Source organism: Setaria italica, chromosome VI (genome assembly GCF_000263155.2).
Source record: "Setaria italica strain Yugu1 chromosome VI, Setaria_italica_v2.0, whole genome shotgun sequence".
NCBI classification, from domain to species: Eukaryota; Viridiplantae; Streptophyta; class Magnoliopsida; order Poales; family Poaceae; genus Setaria; species Setaria italica.
This window is the reverse complement of record NC_028455.1, coordinates 1,366,032-1,376,466: the sequence shown is the minus strand read 5'-3', so window position 1 is coordinate 1,376,466 and position 10,435 is coordinate 1,366,032. Positions and strand designations below refer to the sequence as shown.

The 10,435-nt window shown below is 40.9% G+C and overlaps 1 long non-coding RNA gene across 1 annotated transcript; it reads right to left on the bottom strand.

The window, feature by feature from the left end:
• Positions 1 to 1,060: 1,060 nt before the first annotated feature.
• Positions 1,061 to 1,611, bottom strand: LOC101762073. Its single transcript, XR_215347.2, has 2 exons — positions 1,521 to 1,611; positions 1,061 to 1,398 (listed from the first exon to the last, which is right to left on the bottom strand). It is a non-coding gene; the product is annotated as an uncharacterized LOC101762073 (long non-coding RNA).
• Positions 1,612 to 10,435: the final 8,824 nt, after the last annotated feature.

Sequence of the window (10,435 nt, the reverse complement as noted above, 5' to 3'; positions counted from 1 at the left end):
ATTTAACAAAAACAGAATTCCTTAAAGAATATGCAAATTTTCTTGAAGAATTCTCCTCTGCAGACATACAGCAGGAGCAACCAAATTTTGTATCATCGAGGTTCGCTACAGAGAGAACATGTCGCTCCAATATAATGCTTTTAGTGCTTGTCACAAATGTTCATAATGCAGTTATTCTCCAAAGCCTTGGAAACAATATGGTGACAGCCAATTGGGCAGGTAGATGATTGTTCCTTGCTTAGACATCATAAATGGACATACTTACTACTCCTGACAAATTATTATAAAAGAAGAACATTATTACTTTTTAAAAAAATTAGTTATCCAATCTTCCGTTACTGCCGGTAGAGAGCATGCCCTATGTCAGCGTGGCTACAACAAAGATTATTCCTTTATCTGAAAAACCTCACATTAGATCGTTACCATATTTGGCACTTCCAGTTTGTCAAGCTTGGCTGGCGCATTATGCGCCCGTACGATACATAAAAAAAGAATATTCTCTCCGACCATTTTAAATCAGCTAGCTCTATTTCCCACGATATCCCAAGATACCTAGACGGAACATGGATATATGCCCAGAATGAGATATTAGGCTCTCACTGCAATTGTCAAAAAGAAACACGGGACAACATAGATTTAGTCTGATATTATTGGCAGGCTATTCCACACTTAGGGGGCGTTTGGATGTCAGGGGCTAAACTTTAGCCCTGTCACATCACACGTTCAGATGCTAATTAGGAGGACTAAATATGAGCTAATTAAAAAACCAATAGCAGAACCCGTAGGCTAAATCGCGAGACGAATCTATTAAGCCTAATTAATCCATCATTAGCGAATGGTTACTGTAGCACCACATTGTCAAATCATGGACTAATTAGGCTTAATAGATTCGTCTCGCGATTTAGCCTAGGGGTTGTGCAATTAGTTTTGTAATTAGACTATGTTTAATACTCCTAATTAGTGTCCAAACATCCGATGTGACAGGGGCTAAAATTTAGCCCCTCCCTGCCAAACACCCCCTTAGTCCGATATTATTTGGCAAGCTATTCCACACACCTAGTGGAAGTGAAGAGAACCGGCGCACCCGGAACTACACAGATCCACCATTTAATAGGAAACACGGGACAACACAGGTATAGTCTGATATTATTTGGCAGTCTATTCCACACGACCACTACTGGAAGTGCGGAATGGGCAGCCCTGGCAGTACAGAGATCCACCAATAAGTAACAGGAAGCACACAGCCATGTCTAGGCATCACCTGCTCCTCCTCCTCCCTGCTGGTCATCCTGCTTGAGAGCGTAACCCATCAGCAGGAGAGTGTTGAAAGCACGCACGAGGTTGGGGTACCCTTGGAACACGACCTGCAGGCGGTCGACCACACCGGCAATGTCGATGCTTCAATCCAAAAGAGAAAACAGATCAGCCAGTGATAAATCTCCAAGTAAGTAATAATTAAACGCAAGGCGCCGCCGTAGCAAGCTACTGCTGAGTGCTGACTAGTGTACGCTGTCACGGACCTCATGTAGTAGTAATCGAGCAGGATGGCCTGGAACTCGACGATCTTGTGGGGCTTGTCGGCGAACTCACGCTGCAGGAAGTCAAAGAATCGGCACGCCTCAGCGCTCGGCGGCGCCAACGGCCTGATCACACGAACTGGTGGCGCCGGCGTCCTTCGTGGAAACCAGACAAGCACATCGGAAGGAAAGAAGAAACATTAGATCGCAAGACCGGCCATGAAAAGTCTCAGAAAAAGGGGAGCTTGGCTTCGGATGGACGACAGAAGGTGGTTCCGGATCGCCGGTGGCATTAGATCGAGGCGATTGCATGCAGGCCGCCGGCCGGACACGGCGACGACGCCATGGCCATGGGAGAGCGAGAGTGAGGGTAGATGGCGATAGGTACGGTGAAGCAACTCACGGCGGATCGACGCGAGGCCGGGATGTGACGGGCGGCGCCGGCGTGCCGTGCTCCTCCTCCCTCTCGCGCTTCAGGCCGCCGGTGTAGCCCATCCCGTCGGCCGGAGCAAGCACCAGCAGCTGCCTGGCTCTCTTGACGGTGGGGAATGGAATGGGGAATCGAGAGAGACACGGGAGACACGCCGTTCTTTATACGACAAGCAATGACGATGGAAGAGACGCCGTTCATTTGTCCATTTGCACTTTGCACTCGGAAGACACCAGCAACGGTCGTTGGAGCTTGTCGAGACTCCCAACACACTGGTGGTGCTAGCTGGAGAGCGTGAAGCTAAGGGAGGGCGGAGGGGTAAAGAGATAGAGGGCGGCGACGGCGGAGAGGGGTTGGTAGTGCTGCCGTGTTTTAGATTCTGCACGGAGTGCTGTTTCACTGACATTGGGACCAACCTCAGATGATTCCGTTTCAGTGCCACAAGCCCCCGAATAAAGGGTATTGTTAATTAACAATTAATTGGCCCTCAGGACACATCTGCCGGCGAATTGAATATCTATAATAGTAGTGTTGATAAATTCGCAGCCACAATGTACAGTTTGCTTTGAGAATTAGATTTAGTTATTACTCCCTTCGTTTCAAATTGTAAATCATTTTAACTTTCTAAATACATAGATTCTGCCATGCATCTAGTAAAATTAAAATGAACTACAATTTAAAATCTATATATTTAGAAAGTTAGAACGATCGACAACTTGAAATGAAGGGAGTAACACAATAACATACTAAAAATTATGTTTACCCTCCAATTTTTCTTTTTGAGTTTTAGGTAAACAAAAAGAAGTCTTCGTAGTTTTTTGTTGACTTCTAAAAACAAATATCATAATAACACGAAGCTATGAATTTCCACCTCTGGAGAGCTACGCGGATAGAGCCAAGGTCATATGGCAGCCTCACACCAAGGCTCCTAGTTGTGAAGAAGGTCATCTTCCAGTTCGCCATCACTCCCGAATTATCTAATTTGTGGAGTGAGATGCAAATGCTAAACTTTTTTCATACCAGGATGCTACTCTTCAGCGTAGAAAAAAGCGCATTATGCAACATGCCAAGCTAAAGATTCAGAGGGAAGATCACACGAAGAAGAGGACATATTTCTTGAACAATTGAAGCTCATATTGAATAATATCTTTGTAACAGCCCTAGGTTGTTTAAGCTTAAAGCATGTCATTACTAATCATCAAGCACATTAATTATGATTAGTTTAGAATTAAAAACTTAAATAATTTTGAAAACATCCCTATTTTTATTTATGCCTCCATGTCAGCATGGCTGACTTTGTCAATCACTGTCAAGTCAACACTTCACCATGCCGGCTGCCCCAGGCACGGAATCCTGTGCAGATAAGGCTTGGCCATGTTTTGGAGTCCTGTTATATCACTGATTCTGTCATTCTCCCTCATGGAGTTAGCGGAGTTCAAGTGACTTGGGTAGTTGTAGTTGGGTGGTTTGGATGAATACATGCAAGAGAAGTTGCAAAAGCCTCAATAAAAAACAATGCAGGCTAGTGTCATTCTCCATATTACACTTTTTACTGTGTTAACTATATTGTATTAATAGAAATATAGCATAAAATCATTAAGCCACTTTCATCATTTAATTTGAACAAAGTAAGAGATGATACTTATTCATTTCAATTATACAATTTTCTGCTACCCAGACCTAGGGTAACTAGCATCTCCATTAGAAAAAAATACAAATGTGGATTACAATTCTTGAGAGGGTTGTTCGATAATTGTTGAGATATAGCTTTCTGTTAATTACTACTCCAGTTCCATTATCAGAGGGGCCTAAAAAACTTTCTTACCAAAGAGCTTCGTTAAACTCTGACACATATGGAATAAGCTGAAACAAATACTTCAAGGGAGATAACAATGTAAAGTAGCCAAAGCAGGTAAGAGATGAAGGGTTATATACAGTTGGTAGATCTTTATTGATCAAATCACATAGGCTAAAATAACCCTCTGCTTCAGACTTCCAAATATTACTGGATCGTATTCGTCACACTATTTAATATATTAAACATTGCAAAGCGGCAGAGCGATCGACAAGATATTGATGGGGCATCAACTTTGTTTGGTAGGAACTAGATAAAAATACCTTGGAACCAACAGTGTAAAAGACAATATGAAGATAATCCTTTGTGAAAGTTGACCGGGACACTTGCAGATGAATGCGGTTGGAGTATTTAGCATATCTCAGAAGCTGGACCTCGTATGTCATGGCAGTCAGCTAGCCCTATGAGTACATGAAGAGAATTAGTGAAATGCTGCATTGGCATATACAGTTGAAAAACTGATAACATGCTAATGTCAAAGTCAGAATGGATTAGATGTTAATGATAACTCCAATAAATGTAACTTGGTCCACATCAGCTTACAAGATGAATAAAGGGGATAAATCGTGCGATGCCAACACACTTGTGTGCCATGCTTTAGCCAGAACCACTCGAGCAAGCTCTTAATTGTCAGTGCCAACCCATCCTTGCCACCTGAGCCAGCAGCTTTGTCTCACCACTGCACCTTAAACAACTCAAGAACTCCATTCATTGTATCTATCGTACTTGTTGCGTGGTCATTCGTACACAATTAGATTATGTTGGAGCCTATAGAAATTTCTGACAAAAACAATGAGACACTTAATTATCATCATCACGGCCAGCACCACCAAAACATTTATTTCAATAATCCAGTCCATTGAAAGCAAAATCTAAGGTTGTTACTTGCATTAAATCTTCTTTTTTTTGTTTCATTATTTACACAGCAATGCAAACAGATAAGATAGATTGACTCGATCGATCTGTTATTCTATATGTACTACAATTAAGAGAAATACAATTGTGAATTGATATTTAAGAAGAAAGAGACAATCTCCATCGACAGTTTCTTACATGCCTGTTGCCTGCTAAAAGAAAGCATGTGTCACTTGAAAAGCTTTTCTCTGTTTTATTAATTTTTTATAGATATCTGCGTAACCCTGCTGTGAAAGCTAATGAGGCTGCCGGACTGCAATTCTTCATGGAAATCTTCGTCCTGGCCGCGTGCTAAATCTTGAAATTGCGCAATGCTGTTATCTTTGATGTTGTGAGTCCAAGCTTTAATGTTGGGGCTATGAAGTTCAGAGAACAAGGTACTCTCCAAGCTATTCGGTTCAGAGAGGATCGTCGAGTTCTTTTCATGAAATGGCTTAATTCAGTGTTGTAAATCAGTGTTGTAATCTTGCCGTGATGTAACTCCCTGCCCCCTCAACCTTCCCTCCTCTTCCTCTCTTCTTCTATAAGTATCTCTCTTTCTTCTATAACCTTTTTGGACTTCCTAACCCTAATGAAAATTGAAGTATCGTGGGGAACTCCCCCACAGTTTGTCTTTAAAAAAAGATTGGTATTATTAAATTTGTCCTTGTGTCTGCACTTTAAAGTTTCGACTCTAAATTTTTACTGGTGTCTGCATTACCTTGTTCCCAAAATCTGGTGTATGCATTATCCCTTGGGTTGTTTGAATTATCTTGCTAAGCTTTCATATTGATGATAAATCACCATACAAACAAAAGTTGCAACATCATTGTGGCTTAAATAAAGCAGCAACCAAGCTAATCGAACCTTGGTAGTTGTACCGACATGTATATTTGCCAAGCACCATGCATTGCGTCGAACACCCTTCGAGTAGCATGCCGATCGAGCTTCCCTTTGTCCACACCACCTACACGTACGCCGGCTGTGGGAAAAAATAGAAGAAATCATATGATCACAAGTGAAATGAAAAGTATAAATTTCATAATAAAATTTTACAAATCACCGGTCATGGACAGAATCATAAAGATCCGTGAATTCCAGTCCCAGATTCTAGTAAATATATGCATTTACTAAATATAGTCGATAAATACTTCACAAATTCAATTATGGTTGGCTGATCAATTCAAGCAAACGTGCACTCTTTTGGTCTTTAGGTTGAGGTTGATTCCTGGCTACGGGACTCAATTTGATCCAAATATTATTGTTGGACTGTCTCAATGTCTCATAAATATGTGAGATTTGTTACCACTATACACATAGGGTTTGGTTTTAGTACGACTGACATAACATCTAAGTGATGTAAATTTAACAAAAATAGAATTCCCCAAGAGGCGGCGCTAGAAGATGACACTATGCCATGTGCCCCTAGAGACGACAAAGATGCCGCGGAAGATGAAGACATATTTGAGACACTTAAAAATTGAGTTTACCCCCATAAGGACATTGTTTGAGACATTCACGGTAATACCTTGAGATACTATTTAGACTATTGAGGCATACTCATAAGAATTGTACTAAGTAAATATGCAATAATTGGTGTGAGGTCAAGTTGGCTAGTGGGTGGAGTATTGTGCAAAGCAGTCTGAACCTCTATTCATATTTTATTAAATATGAATAAAGTTTGTATTTTCCTAATATTTATCTATTTATTTTTGTGTACTTAGTATACTAGCATGCCCGCACTCTCTTTTTCCACGCGGAGAAAATTTTATTATTTTTCTCTCTAAACATCAGGCTTGCTACAACTAGTTATTTGGACAAACACAGACAGGCAACAAATTTCATACAGTTAGGAATCAACATTCTATGATCACCTAAATATATCTGACAATGCTCTGTTACATAGGTCATTTTTTCCTTAACTAGAATGCAAACCTTAGTATATATCATCACTAAGATTTAACTTCTAACCTCGCATGAGAATTAATTATATATATTTTTTACGTCATGTGTGTAACGTTGTGCTATTCCAAACACGGAAGCACTTTCACAATAACAGTGTTCTAAATGTCGAAATTGCAGCTGCATGATATCAACTCAAGAATTTCTCTAATCTACCTAAAAGGAGTGCAATTTAGATATAGCAAGCTCCAATTTATAGTTCATATAATCATATCCATCATTTGCATATAATGATATATACGGTGCTCAGGACTGCTAATTTAAAGGAGAGGGCCACATTTCTCACGCTAACCTTTCATATTGATGATAAATCACCATACAAACCAACGAACTGATCTCACCGTGGCAGTTATATATACCGACATGTATAATTGCCAAGCACCACTGGCATTTGAAATAACACCCTTCGAGCACCGTTCCCAGCTTCAGCTAGCAAACATCCGAACCAGGATGGTTGCCATCCTATATTTGCAGATCCCATCGTTTGAGCATACACCAGCTACAGCAATAGAAAAATAGGACAAATCATAAGATCACAAGAAAAATGCCAAATATGAAATGGATAAGTATATTTTTCTGAATCACCTGTCATAGGAAGAACCAAAAGAATACGCAAATTCAAGTCCCAAATTCTGGTAAATATAAATTTCATAAATTAAATGTTGAGGATACAAACTTCAAAAACTTCGTAATGATTGGCTTGTCAATCCAAGCAACCTGCACTCTTTTGGTCTTGAGATTGGTTCCTGGCTACGGAATGTAATTTTGCTCCCAATTTTATTGTGGGATCTGTCTGTCAGTCTCATAATATGTGAGATTTGTTTTCGCTCCACACAGAATGTTTGGTTTGCAGGAGTGACATAACATCTAACTAATGTAAATTTCATAAAAATGGAATTCCTAACAAAAATATACAATTTCTCTTATACAATTTCATAAGTTCTGAATGGAATTTCACCATTTTTTTGTTTGAACCCTAGTCCCTGGTCCATGTTCATAAGCATTGTCCTCTAGTATCGAATAAGATAATACTGAAAACAGTACTGGTCCCTTGTCCTAGTTCATAAGCAGTGCCATCCAGCGTGCAAACTGAGCAGAAATATCCAAAATGAATCCAAAATCATCTTTGCAAAGATATCAGTGCAAATAGTGAAAGGGAACAAAGTTTGTTATGGTTGGCAAATTGGATGCATGAGCAGGTGCTGTCCTGTATAAAGTTTCAGAGAAGTTATATACTTTGCTGATCCTGATTGTAGAAGATAAAGAAACATGTGTGGCACAATCAGGCTTGATAAATTTAGAAATATTGGAAACAGTAATTTGATGAACACAGGCGAGCAACAGATTTCAAACAGTCAGGCATCAACATTCTATGATCACCTAAATATATCTGACAATTCTCTGTTAAATACATGCCAAATTCAGCTCTTACATATGGTCATTCTTCCTTTACTATAATGCAACCCTTAGTACATATCATGAAAAAGATTTAACTATAACCTCGCATGAGAATTAATTATATTGCCTACCTAATGTGTGCAACGTTATGCTATTCCAAGCATGAAAGCACTTTGAAAATAACAGTGTTCAAAATGTCGAAATTGCAGGTGTATGACCATCATGTACAGTTCTTAGATTCAGTCAGAATTAATTTTATGTGACGCCATTCTCAAGTCCTTAGCTAGTGATAACATTCATCGCAGATATTGATAGGGTTAATAATCTTTCCTGAATAAACCTAGCAAGTAAACCTGTGAATTTACCGCCATATATACATTCTAGCTCAAGTCCTATAGCTAGTGATAACATTCAAGTCCTAGCTAGATTTGTCACACTACCAAGTAAACCTGTGAATTTACCGCATATATACATCATGCCCGAATATTGAACTGAATGCTGCTGCATGCATCATGAACGATGGCAAATATCGTATCCAGTCTTGAGAAAATATGCATAAATGGGCTGTGCTAATGACACAGCGCTCTGTTTCTCTACCTCACATACAGCAGTTCTTTCTTAAATTCTTTCATCCCTTGACATTATTCTTACTGCTGCAATAACTCCATGTTATTTTAGCGGTGATCGATCAGGTATATAGCACTAATAGACCATAATTCCCCTTCATATTCATGCATCAGACGGATCGGACTCAAAATGTATAAGGTTGCTGCTACCACGTTAATTTCTAGATCACGCAGAGGCAAAAATCATATCGAAGCTAGCTTGTCTAGGATATACAGGGCAAGATTAGAGTAGCTCAAGCAGCCAGCAGAGAGGCCTATCTCGGTCGCAACTCCTCACTGAGCTGCAGGTTACAAGATCTATAGCGCTACAACCGCTGAACACATTTCTCACCCTTTTTCAGTCTTGGTGGGCACAGGGATGAAGGTCTCTGTTTGAAGAATTCTCCTCTGCAGAGGAACAACACAAATTAAAGAAGCAAACATATTTTGCATAATTGAGGCTCACCACAGGAAGAGAGGGTGCCTCCAATGCTTTTAGTGCTATTCATAGATGTTCATAATTAATGCACTATTCTACAAAGCCTTGGAAACAACATTGCTGCAGCCAATTACGAAGGTATAGTTTTAATTTTTTTAGAAAATGAATTATCTCCGACCTCTACAACCACACAAATTCATACTAAATTCATCATTAGAGAGGTAGATGACTATTCCTTGCTTATACATTGGAAATGGATATATATCTACGTATCCCGACAAATTATAAAAGGAGAACATAGTTTCCATTACCGCAGGTTGAGAGTATGCCTGATGTAAGAGGCCAGACAAAAAATTGTTCCTTTATAAAAAACCCCTAAATTAGGTTGTTGTTACCACGTTTGGCACTTCCGGTTTGCCGAGATTAGCTATGTGCCCATTTGATGTACGTGAAAATAGAATAATTTTTTCGAAACATTGGCAGGAGCGCTGAATCTATTTCCCGCGCATTCCAAAACACCTAGGCGGAACATGGGTATATAGCAAGCATGAGATATACGCTGTCAGGTCACGCTCACTCCAAGAGCGTCAAATAGGAACACAGTAGAACACAGATACAGTCTGATATTATTTAGCAGGCTATTCCACACAACCACTGAAAGTGCAGAACTGGCGCAGGTGAGCCATATTCAACCAGTGTGCACACAGATCCAACATGTAATTAACAGGAAGCACAGATCTGTTTAGCAGACCAAGCTAGGCACCACCTGCTCCTCCTCCTCCCTGCTAGCTAGTCATCCAGATTGAGCGCGTAACCCCATGGCAGGAAGGTGTTGAACTCACGGACGAGGTCGGGGTACCCTTGGAGCACGACCTGCATGCGTTCGACCACGCCGGGCACCTCGATTCTGCAACGAGAACACGAAAGAAGAAACAGATCAGCAGGTGAAGTCGTGGACTAATCCCTAGTAATTAGCAGCAAACGGAACGCCCTGCCTGCTGCATCGATCGATCTTCGATCGATCTCTCGAGGTCATCGATCTACTGACTACTGTAGGGATCGGAGCAAACTGTGACCGACCTCATGAGGCAGTAGTCGAGCAGGATGGCCAGGAAGTCGTCGACCTTGTCGGGCCTGTCGGCGAACTCGCGCTGCACGGCCAGCAAGAACCGGCACGCCTCGACGGTCGGCGGCGGCAACAGCCTCACACGAACTGGTGGCGCCGGCGTCCTTAGTGGAAACGAAACAAGCACATCGGAAGCAAGAAAAGAAAACATTAGATCGCAAGATCGGGCATGAAAAATTAATCGCCGGGGATAGAGCCGACAGGACAGG